The 16,516-nt window shown below is 38.3% G+C and overlaps 1 pseudogene across 1 annotated transcript; it reads left to right on the forward strand.

Annotated features, from left to right (window-relative positions):
- Positions 1 to 11,650: 11,650 nt before the first annotated feature.
- On the forward strand, positions 11,651 to 12,835 carry LOC149841171 (putative carboxylesterase 5 pseudogene; annotated as a pseudogene). Its single transcript, XR_016431639.1, has one exon. The product of XR_016431639.1 is annotated as a putative carboxylesterase 5 pseudogene (transcript).
- The last annotated feature ends 3,681 nt before the right edge of the window (positions 12,836 to 16,516 follow it).

Genomic DNA, 16,516 nt, shown 5'->3' on the forward strand with positions numbered 1-16,516 from the left:
TTGCAAGTTGAATCTTTTCATTCAGAAAAAACAAAATAGATTAAAATCTAGTCAAAAGAGGAGGAGACCCCTCTAGCCATGTCACAGGGACGCGCAATTTTAGTGGTGTCTCTCTGTGGTGTCACGACGCACAGACACATGAGCAGGAACTTTAAAATTCGACATTTTCCTTACTTCTGTAATATATGGATAAAAAAATTTCATGGCATTTTTCATGATTTCTCATTTTATGATTGCATTCTCACTCATTTTTTTAGAAGAACAAAATTTATTTCATCAAAAACCGAGTTAAAGTGAGCCTAGTAAGTTTTAAGCGTATTGTGGGTATTTTAGAGTTAATTCAGGAATATTTTGGTCATCAGGGTCAAGATTGTTTGACCCTGGGTCGGGTCAACTGCAAGAAAGCTTTTTTTGGCTACTCTTAGTTAACCAAACGGCACGGAATGTAATTTGTTGTGTAGGAATAGGTCCAGGGACCCATTCCAAAAACTTTCGGCATGCAAGGGCAAATCTGTTCTTGCATTGCTAAGGTTGTCATCCAATTGGACCAACCTCGCCAAGGCTGACCCTGTAAGAGTCAGTTGGGTTCAGCCACGTGGTTGAACCCCATTGAGTGCTTTGGTTCAACCCTAGTTAGCCTAACTGAGTTGGACCGAGTTAGCCCAACTAAAGGTTTTTTGGGTGTGGCGGATCAGAATTCGGTTTCTCCTATTTTATGAGGGGGGGGGCACGCCCCTCTCATCCCCACCACTTCCCCCTTCTCTTCCTCTTTGCCCTAGCCGACCCTCTCTTTCCCTCGTCCCTCCTTCTTTCTTCGACCAACTTTTTTGGTGACCGGCGGTGGTGCGCCATCACCCCTATCCCGTCCTCCTCATTGCTGTCATAGTAGACATTCATGAGAGCTTCCTTGCTGCAACGTTGGAGCACCCAAACGAAGAGAGAACGACTAGTGGTAGGTCATTCAATCCCCTCCTCCTCTTAATCTCCTCCCACATTGTTTTCAGTTAATTGTTATAGTATTTTAATTCTTTTTGTTTTTTTTTTCATTGTTTGTTGTGGGGGTCATTCTTAAGGAGGAAGAGCAACCAAGAAAGCATGTTAGAGACGTGCTAGGGACTATGCCTATTGGAATAGCGATTAAATGTAGGTGTCAACCACTCATTTTCATGAATAGTGACATGCATAGGCATGATATAGTGGCTGTATTTTATGAATAGTTACGTCTGAACATAATATGTAATCGTTCTTTAGTGTTCTAACCATAAAGAGAAAAAAATGACTTGAAATAATCTAGTTTATATGTATATATTGCCCTACTATTTTGGTGTTTTGGTGTTTAAACTTCAAGAATGAAGTGGTGATGGATGATACGACGTTTTATGAGGCGACACTACAAGAAAATCGTGGATTAGCGACGGACTATATCCATTGTTTATCCGCCGCTAAACTATTTAGCGATGGATTAGCAATGGATAGAGGCCATCGCGAACTTTTGATCGCTAATTAGCGAAAAAACTTATATGTCGTTAATTCTGACGCTAATTTGCGACAGCTGAGCGACAGATATTATCCGTCGTTAATCTGTCGCTAAATTTAAAAAAAAAATTAAAAAAAAAATTGATCCCTGTCGGGCGGTATTCCGGCAACAATAAGCCGGACTTATACTGCGCCTGACAGGCATTGCACAGAACGATCGCTCTGCCTCGTCGTCAGACTTGTATCGTCCTCCGTGAACTGGTGCTCTCTGACGTCGCCGTCCTCCGTGAATCGGCGTCGTCGTCCTCCGTGAACTGGCGTCGCTGCCCTCCGTAAACTGTCCTCCGTGAACCGGTGTCGTCATCCTCCGTGAACCGGCATCGCCGTCCTCCGTGAATCGGCGTCGTCGTCCTCTGTGAACTGGTGTCGCCGTCCTCCGTGAACCGGCATGCTCTCCGGCGTCGCCGTCCTCCATGAACCGACATGCTCTCCGGCGTCGCCGTCCTTCGTGAACCGGCGTCGCCGTCCTCCGTGAACCGGCGTCGCCGTCCTCCAGCGATCACTCTGCATCATCGTCGTCCACCATGAACTGACTTGCACAACGATCACTCTGCATCATCGAAGTCGGTTTAAATCGAGCGCGGTCGATTTAAATTTCGAACGGGGAGAGGAAAAATTTTGCGCTCGGTTTAAATCGAAAATTAGCGAGGGAATTTTTCTGTCGCTAATCCATCGCTAATTAGTGACGAAAAAAATCCCTCGCTAAATCCCTCGCTAAAATGTTTTCTTGTATTAAGAATTAGCGACGAAAAAAATGTTGTCATTAATCCGTCGCTACTTAGCGACGGATTCATGAAGAAAGTTTTCTCTAGCTAATCTGTCGCAAATTTGCGACAGAAAAAATCCGTCACAAATTTCTGTCGCTAATTAGCAGTTTTCTTGTAGTGAGAAAAAAATAGTTTGAATAAAAAAAAGACTTGAAATAATTTATTTTATATGTATATTGTTTTGCTCATTTTCATTATAATAGAAATTTTCCGTTATACATGAATGCTCGCCATGCTCATTTTCTTCTTCACGAAAATTTTTTGTTATACATGAATGCTTGTCATGCTCATTTTCTTCTTCACAAAAATTTTTTGTTATACATGAATGCTTGATATGCTCATTTTCTTCTTGACGGAAATTTTCTGTTATACATGAATGCTTGATATGCTCATTTTCTTCTTGACAGAAATTTTCTATTATACATGAATGCTTGCCATGCTCATTTTCTTCTTGACAAAATTTTTCTGGTATATATGAAAGCTTGTCATGCTCATTTTCTTTTTAACAGAAATTTTTTATTATATATGACTACTTGTCATGCTCATTTTCTTTTTAACAGAATTTTTTTATTATATATGACTACTTGTCATGCTCATTTTCTTTTTTACAACAAATTTTTTTATTATAATATAGGTGTTGCCTGCTTAACAAAACTTTGAAAAGAATTTATGTCATGAGCATTAGTGTTACCTTGCTCAGCTTCACTAAAAAAAAGTTTTGACATTTATGAATATTGCCCTGCTTATTTGCATTTTGAAAGAAAATTTTATGTTATACATGATTACTACTTTGTTTATATGCATTTAAAAAAAAATTGTCATACTTGATTGTTGCCCTGATTATATGTATTTTGAAAAAAAAAACAGTCGTACATGATTGTTGCATTGTTTATATGCATTTTGAAAAAAAAGTCATATGTGATAGATGCCCTGTTTATATGCATTTTGAAAAAAAAAAATCACTCATACATGATTGATGCCCTATTTATATGCATTTAAGAAAAAAATAAGTTATACATGATTGCTGCCTTGTTTATATGCATTTTAAATAGAATATGTGTCATATATGATTGCAACCCTACTCTTGTGCATTTCTGAAATAAATTTGTTGTTCATACATTGTTTCTGCCCTCTTCATTTTGCATTTGAAAATAAATTCCTATCATATAGGATTAGCCCTGCACGGTTGTATTTTGAAAAGAATTTGCTATCATACATGATTGCAACCTTACACTTGTGTATTTCTTAAATAAATTTATTGTTCATACATTGTTTCTTCCCTATTCATTTTGCATTGAAAAAGAATTTTTGTCATACATAAATGTTGCCCTACTCATTTTGTATTTGAAAAAAAAAATTGTCATACATAAAATTTTCCTTGCTCATTTTGCATTTGAAAAAGAATTTATGTCATACGTAAATGTTGTCCTGTTCATTTGTATTGGAAAAAGAATTTCTATCATACGTAAATGTTGCTCTGCTCATTTGCATTTTGAGGATTTTTTTTATCATGTGTGAATGTTGCCCTGCTTATTTGCATTTAAAAAAAAATCAATGATACGTAAGTGTTTCTCTGCTAATTTGCATTTGAAAAAGAATTTGTCACACATAAGTATTGCTACGCTGAATTGCACTTTGAATTTTTTTTGTCATACTTGATTTGTTGTCCTACTCATGTTCACTTTGAAAAAAAATATTTCCATCATAACTTGATATGATTGCACCTACATAATTTAGAAGAAAAATATTTGTATTTGGTTGTTTGTTGAAAAGTGATGTTTAAAATAGGCATATGTATATGCATTGAAAATTTGTTGTTCGTATTGAAAACAAGTGTCAATACAAATCTCTCTCCAACTATACTACCAAAGTTGTAATAACCCAAAATTTTTAACTTGAAAAATTTAGAAAAAAATTTAAATTTTAGTAATGGATAACTTTTCAGAATCAAGTTAATCACATAGCAAAAAAATTGTTCAAAATATCTAAATTAGCAACCTTGGGTGGGTTACAGAGAAAAAATATACGATAACCTAGTTTTATTCGATCTAGATCCGATTCTACACACAAATTTTGAAATAGAGAAAGCAGAATTTCAAAGACGATAATTTTGAAAAGAACTTTAAAACATAACTTTATTGAAAATTATTTAACATAGCAAGTAGCATCTATAAACATCAAGCATATCTAAGAAACAAAAATAGACACAATGTGGTTTCGTGATTGGTCTATGCAATCTTGTCATCTCTCGTAACTACACTCTACTCATCACCTAAAATGATAAGGGGTCGGGCTATATTCAGTCTGGTAGGTACAATAACATCATACAGTGGTAGAGAACTAAATTATTATACATGAAGATTTAATCATATACATTCAGTCATGTATATATCAATCAGACAATAATGAATACTTGTCATAAAATATGCAATTGTACAATCTATTGATTTGTATAAATAGGGCATGTTTTTTATTTTAAATAACTGTGCGAACATAAGGTCGTTTGAGAGTTTATTATGTTAGGTATTTTAATACTCTGAATGGCTAGTTAAATTCACTTCAAAGAGGATGGTATAATAACCAAGAGAGAATTCTCCAAAGGCCGAGATAATTGACTATGCATCCTAAACTTATTGTAGAAGTTGTGGGATCTACCACCTAGAACATATATTGGTAGCCCTGTCATCTAACTCCGATGACTAAGGACGTTTAGTCATTGTCACTCGAGGAACATAATAGTAACAATAATATCCATCAGAGATTGAATCACCTACCACCTCTCTATGTAAGAACCAAATATGAATAAGTTATTGGGTCCTCTTTTTATTAAATGGATTTACTATATTGTATGTGCCTTATATCAATTGACATCATCTACTTTATCTGGGTAGGTTATCATAGTTTGTGTATTAACATTACCCATTGAATACGCTCATGTGCCTTTAAACCGATTGAGCATATTGTTTGTAAAGGTGATTCCAAAATGTGTATGTGTTTTCCCATAACTCGATGCATTGATACTCCTCGAGGGTGGTCATAAACCCAACTCATCATAAAGTCAATATGCATGTGTACATGCATGTCTTATAGTACAAACATAATAATTATATATCACATATATAATTTATTTATTAAGGCATCATATTAGTTCTATTGAACCACATGCTCTATTATGAGCAATCGCGTAAGTCCGTGCATGCGATGCATATGTGAATCAAGCGCTATATTAACATGGTGACAACATATAAGAATCATGCTTCACATGAACATATTTTCACAGAGTGACAATATATAAGAATCATGCCTCAAATCACAAATATAATATTTACAACATAATAATTCACCTTCTAAAGCACAAAATTGTCTTTGGATATGTGTTCTGTGTGGGTATCATACATCCACTTACCAAGTATTTTACATGCGATTCACTTATCGAATTCGTATATAATACAATTCATGAATTTTTATACAACAAAAGCATTCTCATTTTTTTCACAAAAGTTCATGCATTCATTTAAAAACCAACATGGGCATAATGAGAAATCGATACAAGAAATTCATAAATAATGATACCTGAATCTCAACATGGTCGAATAAGGATAAGTAAGATTTTTTTAATGCATATCTATAGTCCATTTACAAAAGACTTAAAATGTCGCATTATTCATAACTTGGAACATAACGTAACAAACATTTCATGTTTAAAATCCTTAAATTTATAAATTGAACCTCGACGCATGTGTATTTAAACTTATAACATCCATGTATGCGTAAATAATACATGTAAATGCATGTGCATTAAAACACATAAATTCATGCATATAAATTCACTCATACATAAAAACAGTTAAATTCATGCATGCATAATTAGAATATGTATGCACGTTTAAAACATGAAATTTCTTGCATGTGAAATTCTCAACTTGCAATATACGTAATCCACCTTAAATATTTAAAACATGAAGCATGCTTAATTAATATTCAAATATATATATATATATATATATATGCACATCATTTACGCAGGTGCAATGTTTAAAACGTATGTGTAACTCCCTACACTAGTATGCATGCAATAGAACCGCACAACCATACGAGTTATCATATTTTATCTACTTCAAAATTCGTGAAGTTTTGCAAGATGCAAAAATTATAAAAATACCAAAAGAGATTTTTGTCTAAAAATACGCGATATGGATTACGCTCACCGACAAATGCAAATATTGGCAAGGACTTACATGCGCCTCGATTTTCATGCCATAAGCATAGAATTGTGTGTGGTATTACATCGATACGTGGGTTCGACGACTGTGATGGTGAATCAAGCATCGATGAAGGTGACGGTGGTCTGCACCATCGACGGTATGACAACGAGGGAGAGGAGGCTGCCCGCATGAAGTGGCAGCGACAAAAGAAGGAAGGAAGAGGGTGGCATTGCAAGAACGAGGGCCTAGCTCTGCCAAGCTCCAATCAAGGTAACAAGGGGGTGGGCGAGCCACAAGTGGCATTGGTGTTGCACCTGTCACTTGCCTATGCTCGGCTAGGTCGAGCCTATCTTAGAATGACAAAGAGGAAGGCAGAGAGGTCGCCAGAGTTGCAGCCCTCTCCTTCCAGGTGGTGCTGTCACTAGAAAAAGCAGAGGAAGAGGAGGCAGCGAGGTGGTTCCGGCCACCCGGTGGTTCTAGCAAAACCAGAGAGGAAGGAAGAAGGAATGTGCTAGCAGAAAACTAGAAGGCAAAGAAGGAGAAGTGGGTGCAGGAGCTTGGTGCTCCCATTCCACACAACATTCCAGAGAGAGAGAGAGAGAGATGTATTTATTGGTTTTAGTGTATGAAATACGGGATGTGAAGGAGGGTTAGTGAGGGATTTAAGGAAAGTGATAGAGGGTTGGTGAGGGAAATGGGGAAAGTAAAGTGGGTCGGTAAGGGAAATGGGGAATGTTAAGTGGGTTGGTAAGAGAATCAAGGGATTTGATGTTTTGGGTTTTCATAAAACTCATTTGAGTTATTGGACCCAAATCTAATTCACTACCCACATCACTTGCAATAACCAAATAAGGATTCAGACAAAGATCCATAATGTGGTTTCACTCACACCGAGTTCAAAACCATTATGTGTGGGTTGACCTGTTCAAATTCCTGATAAGATCCAAACCCAAATGACTTCAAGATCTACTGGATCCAAAACCAACCTATCTGGGTTTACTAATTTTGATCCCCCACCTAGATCCAAATTGAGTTTATTTTATATTTGAATCGGGTTTTTCAAATGGATCCAGTCCCAAAACATGTGGTTCGACTCTCTTTGATTTCCTCCAAGATCTAAACCCAATTAGTTTTAAGATCCAATGGTTCCGAGTGTGCTTCAATTGGATATTTCAAACCCAAAATTATGTGATTAAAGTTTTTGGATCCTCTCAGATCCAAACCCAAATACTACTTTAAAACTCATAATTGGATAATAATTTAGTTCCATAATCTCTCTTAAACCTTAAATAAATTTGATAATTAAATAAAATAAATGTTAATTAAATATCATCAATAAATAATTAGTAAATAATTGATAATTAAATATAATCTATAAATAATTGCTAATATAATTTGCCAAAAATTAGCAATTTATTATAAATCATACTAAATGCCAGAACAATTACCATTTTTTTATTTTTTTATTTTTTTTTTAAAAAAATTTATGGGTATTACAATACATACGTGCAATGTTACGATGTACCTACATCAAAATCAAAAAATCTACCGAAAAGCTCTCTCAAATTATATACACCAATCAGATTCTTTCTACGTATGCACGACCAAGTGAATACAACTACCAAGACCAACTTCTTCATCTTCAAAGAGAGAGGCATGTGGGAGAAAGAAGATAGAGTGAAAGAGAGAAGGAAAGTTGCGACAAAAGATAAAAATATCCTAAAAAAGTCAGAACCTTCAAAATTAGACATCCAAGGTATTTTAAAATTTGTGGGGCATTCAGGAAAACGAATGCAATCTGTTATACAATACAATTATTATTTGTTTTTAGAATGAGAGAGCCCACAAACGAGTGAAATTGATTTTTTTTTAAGCACTGAATTACCAGTGCACTTTTTAATTTGCTCCAGAAAAAATTATTTATACTAGCACATTTTTTTGTGTGCACTGCAAAAAGTTTATTATACTCGCACAGTAGAGTTTGCACTAATATAACCACCCTTTTCACTACAAGTACACTACAAAATTTTCTTGTAGCTTATCTCATCACCTAGTTTTTTAAGAGAACTGTTTCCCTCTCAAATCACAATCAATAACCTGATGCCAAAACCAAACCTAAACCAAATATCATTACGAATTTCCATACCCTCAACTATTCAACCTTCACAAATACAAACCTCTCCAACCGAGAAACCGAGATGGTGGTTATGTAATGATAGTCTCGAGTTGACATGGAGATGGTGTTCATTTTATTTGCTGCTCCCAAGTAGATTGGGAAAAACTAACACTTTTTTGGTGCAAATATTTAATCAGCCATGTTTCTTGTTTCTATGGGTGATGATGGTCGACTGTTTGGATAGAATTTCTTAAGAAATGAAAGAAGTTTGTCATTTTTAGATCGCATTAATCAGAATAAGTTATCAAGATTGGTTGATCAAAGATTGCTCTCTACTTACCAAGCGTAGAATCTCTTTATATTACCACAAAAAAATGTAGAATCTCTGTAAGTTGAAATTAGGGATGGCAGTGGACCGGGGAAAGCGGGGCCCCATCCCGTTTAGACCGGGGATGAAGGGTATGAAACGGGGATGGAGGCGGGGAAGAAGGTTAAAATCCATCCCCGTCCGAGGGTGGAGGCAGGGATGGACGTGCACTTTTCCCCGCCCCGCCCCGACCACTTTTCCCCGCAATATCCCCGCCCTGCCCTGCCTCATCCCTGTTTGAACCGGGGATGGAGGACATGAAACGGGGATGAAGGCGGGGGTGGAGGATAAAATCTTGAGGCGGGGCGGGGGTGGAGACCTTGTCCCCCGCCCCGCCCCGCCCCACTGCCATCCCTAGTTGCAATAATTACGGTGGGCACCTAATCACCGTCTTCCAGCTTCAGCATGCTGGGTCTAGGGGTGTCAACGGATCTGGTTTGGCTCAGATCCAGGTAGAACCAGACTTGGACCAGATTTTTGGTTATGGTATTGGGTTCAGACTCAAGTCTACTATAAGAAAAACCTTACCCGGACCCTATAGGACTATATGAACCATACCCTGATCATACCTGGTAAAACCATAATTGTTATCATTTTTACATTGAAAAATTATGGGTCTTAATCATAACTCTGGTTGGGTCAAGGTCTGGTATAAAATTTCACAAACTATACCTGGGTCCATGTATTAATCAGACCTTCGGGTTCAAACCCTGGTCTTAATGGGGGTCTTCTTATTTATCACCATACCCGGACCCTATAGGGTTTGGTTCGGGTCGGATCTGGGTAAACCAAGCCCGTTCACACCCCTATCTGGCTATGGGTATGGATTTTTAGGCCTATAGCCATATTCAAAGACCCGCACGTTCGTGATGTCCACTACTTTTTTCCGTTGCAAAGATAATGCTTGCCTAATAATCTTGCATGTTGCTAAAAACATTATTCAAATCCAGTTTTCTGCTAAAGAAACTATGTAAAACACATCTATATGATTATATTAAAAAAATAGATAAAATGTGAGAAAATTAAAAATTACATGTATAAACAACTATAACAAATTTATATCTTCTTTTTTAATCTATTGCTTCTTATCATTACTAATATATATATATATATATATATATATATATATATGAATGGGGATTGTTGTATCCCTTTGTTTTGTTGTCACATTAAGACTTTCCAAAAATTATAGTTTTAGGTGTTTTACACTAGATCTGAACAGTTAAATGTGTTTAATATTGTTTGTTTTTAAGAAACAATCTTTGTTTTGATGTAAAAATATGAATATTTTATTATTAAATTTTAATACAATATCAACCATTGATTTTTTTTACCTCTTTAAAATACACATATGAGTAATAAGATGCTTAATAAAAAACATTTTTTTATTTAATAAACAATGATAAACACATCTAATGGTTCAGATATAACATAAAATACTTAAAACTGTGAATTTCACAATGAAAAAGAGGAAAACACAATCCCCATATATATATATATATATATATATATATATATATATAGAGAGAGAGAGAGAGAGATGTTGGAATTAAGTCAAATCACATTGTATAGAGAGAGTTTTGTTTTTTAAAGTCCAGCTAGGGTTAAGCAAACCCATAATGACAAATATCATGAGATTTATGAAAATCTTGCAGTAATATAGTGAGAAATTGCCTGAAAGTTTAAAACGACAATTTCTCGCAAGATTTTCAAAATATCGTAAGATTTATGAAAAAACATAAATACTATGATTTAAATACAATATTTATGTTTTAAAAGGCTATTTATCATGAAAAGCCATGTATTTTTTATTTTTAAATATTTTTTATTAATATTTTATTATAAAAATATTTTTTAATTTATTTTTTATTGCCAAGATTTTTCCAAAAAATGCAAAATTTATGAAAAATTTTCAAATTCTCATGAGTTTTTTTATAAAAAAAATTTGCCATTTTTGGCATTTGTCACTATGGGCAGACCCCTACCAGATAGACAAGTATACCACCTGCAAGGTCTCAACACAAGGTAACGTGCCCTAGCTGCTCCTACAAGACAAGGGGATCCCTCATTGTTATAAAAAGAGAGAGTTGCATCTTCCGAGTCAAGATAGGGTGCAATACGATTGCACAAAATTTTGTGCATTAAGCACTTCTTCGCCCTCCATTATTCTTGGGTCCCACACCTGACAGGTCCTGTTCCCAAAGATGGATGGTGATCAGGTGCTTCGTGCACAAATATACTTGTGCAATCATATTGCACCTGATCTTTTCACCTTCCAAAAAGGCCCTAATTACCCTGAAAAGCCAAGAAAAAATGACTTGTCTACTGCTTCAAGCATTTTGGGTTTCATTAGTCGCAAATCTAGTTCTTCATGAATTAATCAAATGGAAATTTTTTTTATACACCAAAATTTTTAGTTTTTTTTTTGAGATTTTCAGCATATTAAAAATAAACCAATAAAAGCGCAAAAAAACTTAAAACTTACAAATCTCAAAATTTAAGAAGCACGATTGTATTGCAACGTGATAGAAAACTAGTAGGGCTTTTCTAAAATCTTTAAAGATATCGGGATTCAAAGAACACGCACGTGCGAAATATTCCTCAATTCTTCCCTACCTCCGTGACCACTTATACATGACACACCTCTCTGTCCGGAAAAGAAAGAAGAGGAAGAAGCAGCAAGAACAATGGATCCATCATCGCAAGAGATCGTCCACGATTTTCCGTCCTTCCTCCGCGTCTACAAGGACGGCCGCGTCGAGAGGTTCCGGGCAGTCGACTTCGCCCCGCCGGGCCTCGACCGGGAGACCGGCGTCGCCTCCAAGGACGTCATCGTCTCGTCTGAATCCGGCGTTTCCGTCCGCCTCTACCTCCCACCCCTCACCCAGGAGGAGGACGAACAGAAGAAGAAGAAGGACGAGGGGGAGCTCCTCCCCATCCTGTTCTACATCCACGGCGGCGCCCTGTGCATCGAGTCGGCCTTCTCCACCTACTACCACTCCTACGTCAACTCCCTCGTCGCCCACTCCCGCGCCCTCGCCGTCTCCGTCGAGTACAGCCTCGCGCCGGAGCACCCTGTCCCTGCCGCCTACCTCGACTCCTGGGCCGCCCTCCAGTGGGTGGTGCGCCAATCCGAATCCGAGCCGTGGCTGAGGGATCACGGCGACTTTGGCCGGATCATCCTGGCCGGAGATAGCGCCAGTGCCAACCTCGCCCACCATCTCGCCATGGCCGCTGGCGTAGCGCCGGCTTTCACCACCGGCGACGACGACTTGCCGGTCAAGATCTCGGGGATCGTTTTGGTCCATCCGTTCTTCTTCGGGCCGAACCCGGGGCGGAACCGCTGTGGGAGATGGTCTGCCCCACCACCACGGGGATCGATGACCCGCTGGTCAACCTGGCGGCGGCGGGTGGGCCGGAGATATCGCGGCTGGGGTGCGCACGCGTGCTGGTGGCGGTGGCCGGGAAGGACTTCCTGAGGGAAAGGGGCCGCTGGTACGAGGAGGTGGTGAGGGAAAGCGGATGGGGAGGATGCCTGGAGGCGGTGGAGCACGAGGGGGAGGACCACGTCTTCCACCTCCTCGGGGATCGAGATTGCCACAACGCTAGTGATCTCATGAGACGCATCGTCTCCTTCGTTAACCAGGCTTGATTGGTTGGTGACTCTGATCATGTTGTTTCTGGTTCTATTTATTTATGTGGGTTTTGGTTGGTATTCATGACACTCTTTAAGATTTGGAGATAAACTTGCGTGTTACATTATTCAGGTTTGTTGTACTTGTAATAAATATTTCTTACAAATGATTTTTCGTTTGTAAAACTTGCTAAAACAAATGTTTCACTGTGAAGAAACCATAGATCAGCCAACAAGTGCGTGCTTGTGCTTATGCGTGCAGTCACAAGTTTCTATACTAGTAAAAGAAGAAAGAGGGGCATTGGGGGACAAATATACTTCACCCTTTTAACAATACGAAAATGACAGTTTTTCACGGTGAGTTGCTGGTCATTTTCTTTATTTTTCTGTTATTTTTTTCAGTTTTATGAAATCTAACCCTGTCACGAACTGGACAAAGGGTGTAGTTTGTTCAAAATTTTCAGTCATTTTGGTAAAATGCCCTGAGTCGGATCTCTCTCTCACATACGAGTCTCTCTCTCTGGTTGTGCCCTACGGAACCGTCGCAGAAGCCTCAAGAAGCAGACGTTGGAGAAGGAACGCAAGGTGACACTCTATAACTTTCTCTCTTTTACATGTACCAGAAATCTATTATTTTTTGTTTCCTTGTGGATTTTTTCTTCAATTCCTTTTGTTTTCATTGATGCATTCTCCATAGGCTCACGTCCCTCCCTTTTTATGTAAATCTAAGAACGGTTTTACAAAAAATTCTACCTAACTACTAGATTATCTAGGAAAAAACAGAAAATATGAATGAAATTGCAGGAAAATAACAGAAAAAAAATAAATAAATAATGAGAAATTAATGAAAAAACTGAAAATTAACTTATTTCAATATCTTAATGAATTGTCCTACTACATATATCCTTCATCTATAAATAGATGAGATTTTACCTAGTTTTAAATAAAGCAAACTATCTATTTTGGTAACCTTATAAAAGGACAAGACTTATCCTAACAATATGGATCAGACATAATGATCCAATATCTAAACATAAAGATTCAAAAAAATTCAAAATTAAAATGGATACGAATGGACCTTGCTAAAACCAGTTCGCTTTGCTCTGGTTCTGCATCACTCTCTCTCTCTATAAATCTTCTCCTTCCCGTGTATTATGTGTGAGTTTTATGGGAAAATTTTGCTTTGTGTTTTTTTTGTCATTGCTGCATCCTTCACAAATCAAGCATCAAGGGTTGAACCACACCAAGTGGGTGAAATCTGCCTGAATTCAAGGTGGAGAAAAAGAGAAGTCATTTGACTATCGTTCTTTGCTTGGTGTTTACTAATTAATAACATTTTTTTTTGAAACATTGTGTATTTGCATTTGTTTTGTCCTTATGTATGTTCAAGGAGATCTAGGTCCATATGGCCCAGATCCGATCCAACATCAGCATCCAAATGAATCAAAGATAAAGATGATGATCAAGCGAGAATGCATGTTTGGAGAGGATAATGATAAGGCTGTTAAAAATAGAAGTCCATTTTGTAACAGTGATAAAGTTGTTGAAGATAGAAGTTTATTTTTTAAAGGCTCACAAGAAACAATATGGCCTAGTGAATCAAAATCTTATCAAAAATATAAGAACCCTTCATATATGTAATTTGTTTAAATAAGGTAACCACCCTCTTGTTGAGTCATTGAGAGAAGGAGAATCGTGGATGTAGGCACAATGTCGAACCACGTAAAAAAATATTCTGTTTTTTTCTATCTGTCGTGTTTATCGTGTGTTCTCGGGTTGTTTAAAAGTTTTTGGTATTTGTTCGCATTTTTTCATGGTATCAGAGCCAATGTCATCTTCATCTATCCCTGCAAGATCACTAGTCCCAAGCCTGGCCATTCAATGGAATGCCTTCTCGACCGCAACAATTATCTCTTGTGGAAATCTCAGATCGAGTCCGTCATGTACTCGCAAGATCTGATAAAGTATGTGGATGGACGTGTCAGGCTTCTGCTCAATTTGTTCAAGGTAATGACTCCTCTCTTACTCCTAATCCTGAATGAAGAGGGCAAATCAACTTGCTTTGAGTTGGATTAAAGCACGGTATGTGAATCGATACTTGGCCAAATTATTCACATACCAACTGCTTGTGAGGCATGGATCACCTTGGAGCGCTCATATGCGTCTCACTCAAGTCTACGTATATTGCAGCTCATGCGAGATCTACAAAATATTAAGACAAATGATAAGTCCATGTCTGATTATCTGAATGAGGTTAAATTCCTGGCAGACTTATTATGTCCCGTCGATGAAAAAGTGTTTGACAATGATCTGGTTAGTTACACTCTTAACGGCCTGTCATCTAAGTCACAGGGACTCGACAAAGCAGGTGTCGCACCCGCATCGACGCGACACGGGTGCGTGTGTGGGTGCGGCCAACACGTTCTTGGGTGGGGTCAACGCAGCCAAGGTTGTTTTCGTCCAAATTTTTGAATATAAAAAAAAATCTGTTGCCCGATCAAAAGGGGTTGCGAAAGAGGATTAGGGCACATTTTTTTTGCCCTAATCCTCTCCTCTCCTCTCCTGCACAGCTCCACTCGCTCGCCTCCTCTCCTCGTTCATCGCAGGTACCATCTCGCTCTCTCTCACTAGGCCGGTAGGAGAGGGGCCAAGCCCCCCCCCCCCTGCTCCCTCTCGCTCTCTTGTTGGGTCGGCAGGTGAGGGGCCGAGCCCCCTCTACTCCTTCTCACTCTCTTGTTGGGACGACAGGGGAGTGTCTGAGCCCCCTTGCTTCCTCTCTCTCTCTCTCTCTCGCTCTCTTGTTGGGTCGGTAGGGGAGGGGTCGAGCCCCCCCGGCTCCCTCTCGCTCTCTTGTTGGGTCGGCAGGGAAGGGGCCAAGACCCCCTCCCTGCTCCCTCTGATTTCAGGGGAGGGGCCGAGCTCCTCCCTGTTTTTGGCAGGGGAGGGGCCGAGCCCCCCACCCTGCTCCCTCTGATTTCACGGGAGGAGCCGAGCCCCTCCGTGTTTTTGGCAGGGGAGCCGGGAGCTGGAGTCGATATTATAAATCTTGATTGTCTGCATAATTGATTTTAATATAAATTTTTTTGTGTTTTCAGGATAAAAATGATGGATAAAGGGAAAGGACTTGCGTCATCTTCATCCACACATATGAGTTCTACTGTTAGTTTTGCTGATAGTTGTAGTGGGAGTGATAGATGTGGGGCCACTATGGGTACATGTAGATAAACTTGCAAAAACTAGATAAGGAGGTGGTAGAAACAAGAGATTTCAATGCAAGCTCTGTTAAAGATATTTTGTTGGGTCTTACACATGAGTGAAGGCTCATTTGTTGAAGATACCAGGACATGGCATTTCAGGATGCATAAAAGTTGATGAGGCAATGTGAAGACAATACAAGAAGAATATGAAAAGAGAAAGACAATGAGTGATTCTTGTGTAATTAGTGTGCCATTTTTTCTTCTTTATTAGCTTCATCAATAATCGCAAACTAGGAATCTTGCCGTTATTACTCTACTATTGACATGAATCTCGCCGCTATTAGCTTCATCACTAACGACAAGCTGAATATTTTTTAAATGCCTTTTTTTGTACACATCTCACCATTAAAGACATGTATAACGACGAGATTTTTTGGCAGTTAGATATTGCTGTTAGAACACTTTAATGGCTATATGTATATTGACGAGACCTAGCTCTCGCCATTATAGGGTTTTACTCTATAACAATGACCAATATGTTGTTATTATAGAGTGACGCGTGTTGTTAAAAATGCACCTCAAGGTGAAAAAACATGCCTAGCTGAAATTGATCTTTAATGACAATATCTAACGTCTAGAAAAACTCATCGTTATAAATCAATAATGACAAGATCTGGCTCTCGCCGTTATAGGG

This window comes from Nuphar pumila, chromosome 4, assembly GCF_984573655.1.
Source record: "Nuphar pumila chromosome 4, dmNupPumi1.hap1.1, whole genome shotgun sequence".
NCBI lineage: Eukaryota > Viridiplantae > Streptophyta > Magnoliopsida > Nymphaeales > Nymphaeaceae > Nuphar > Nuphar pumila.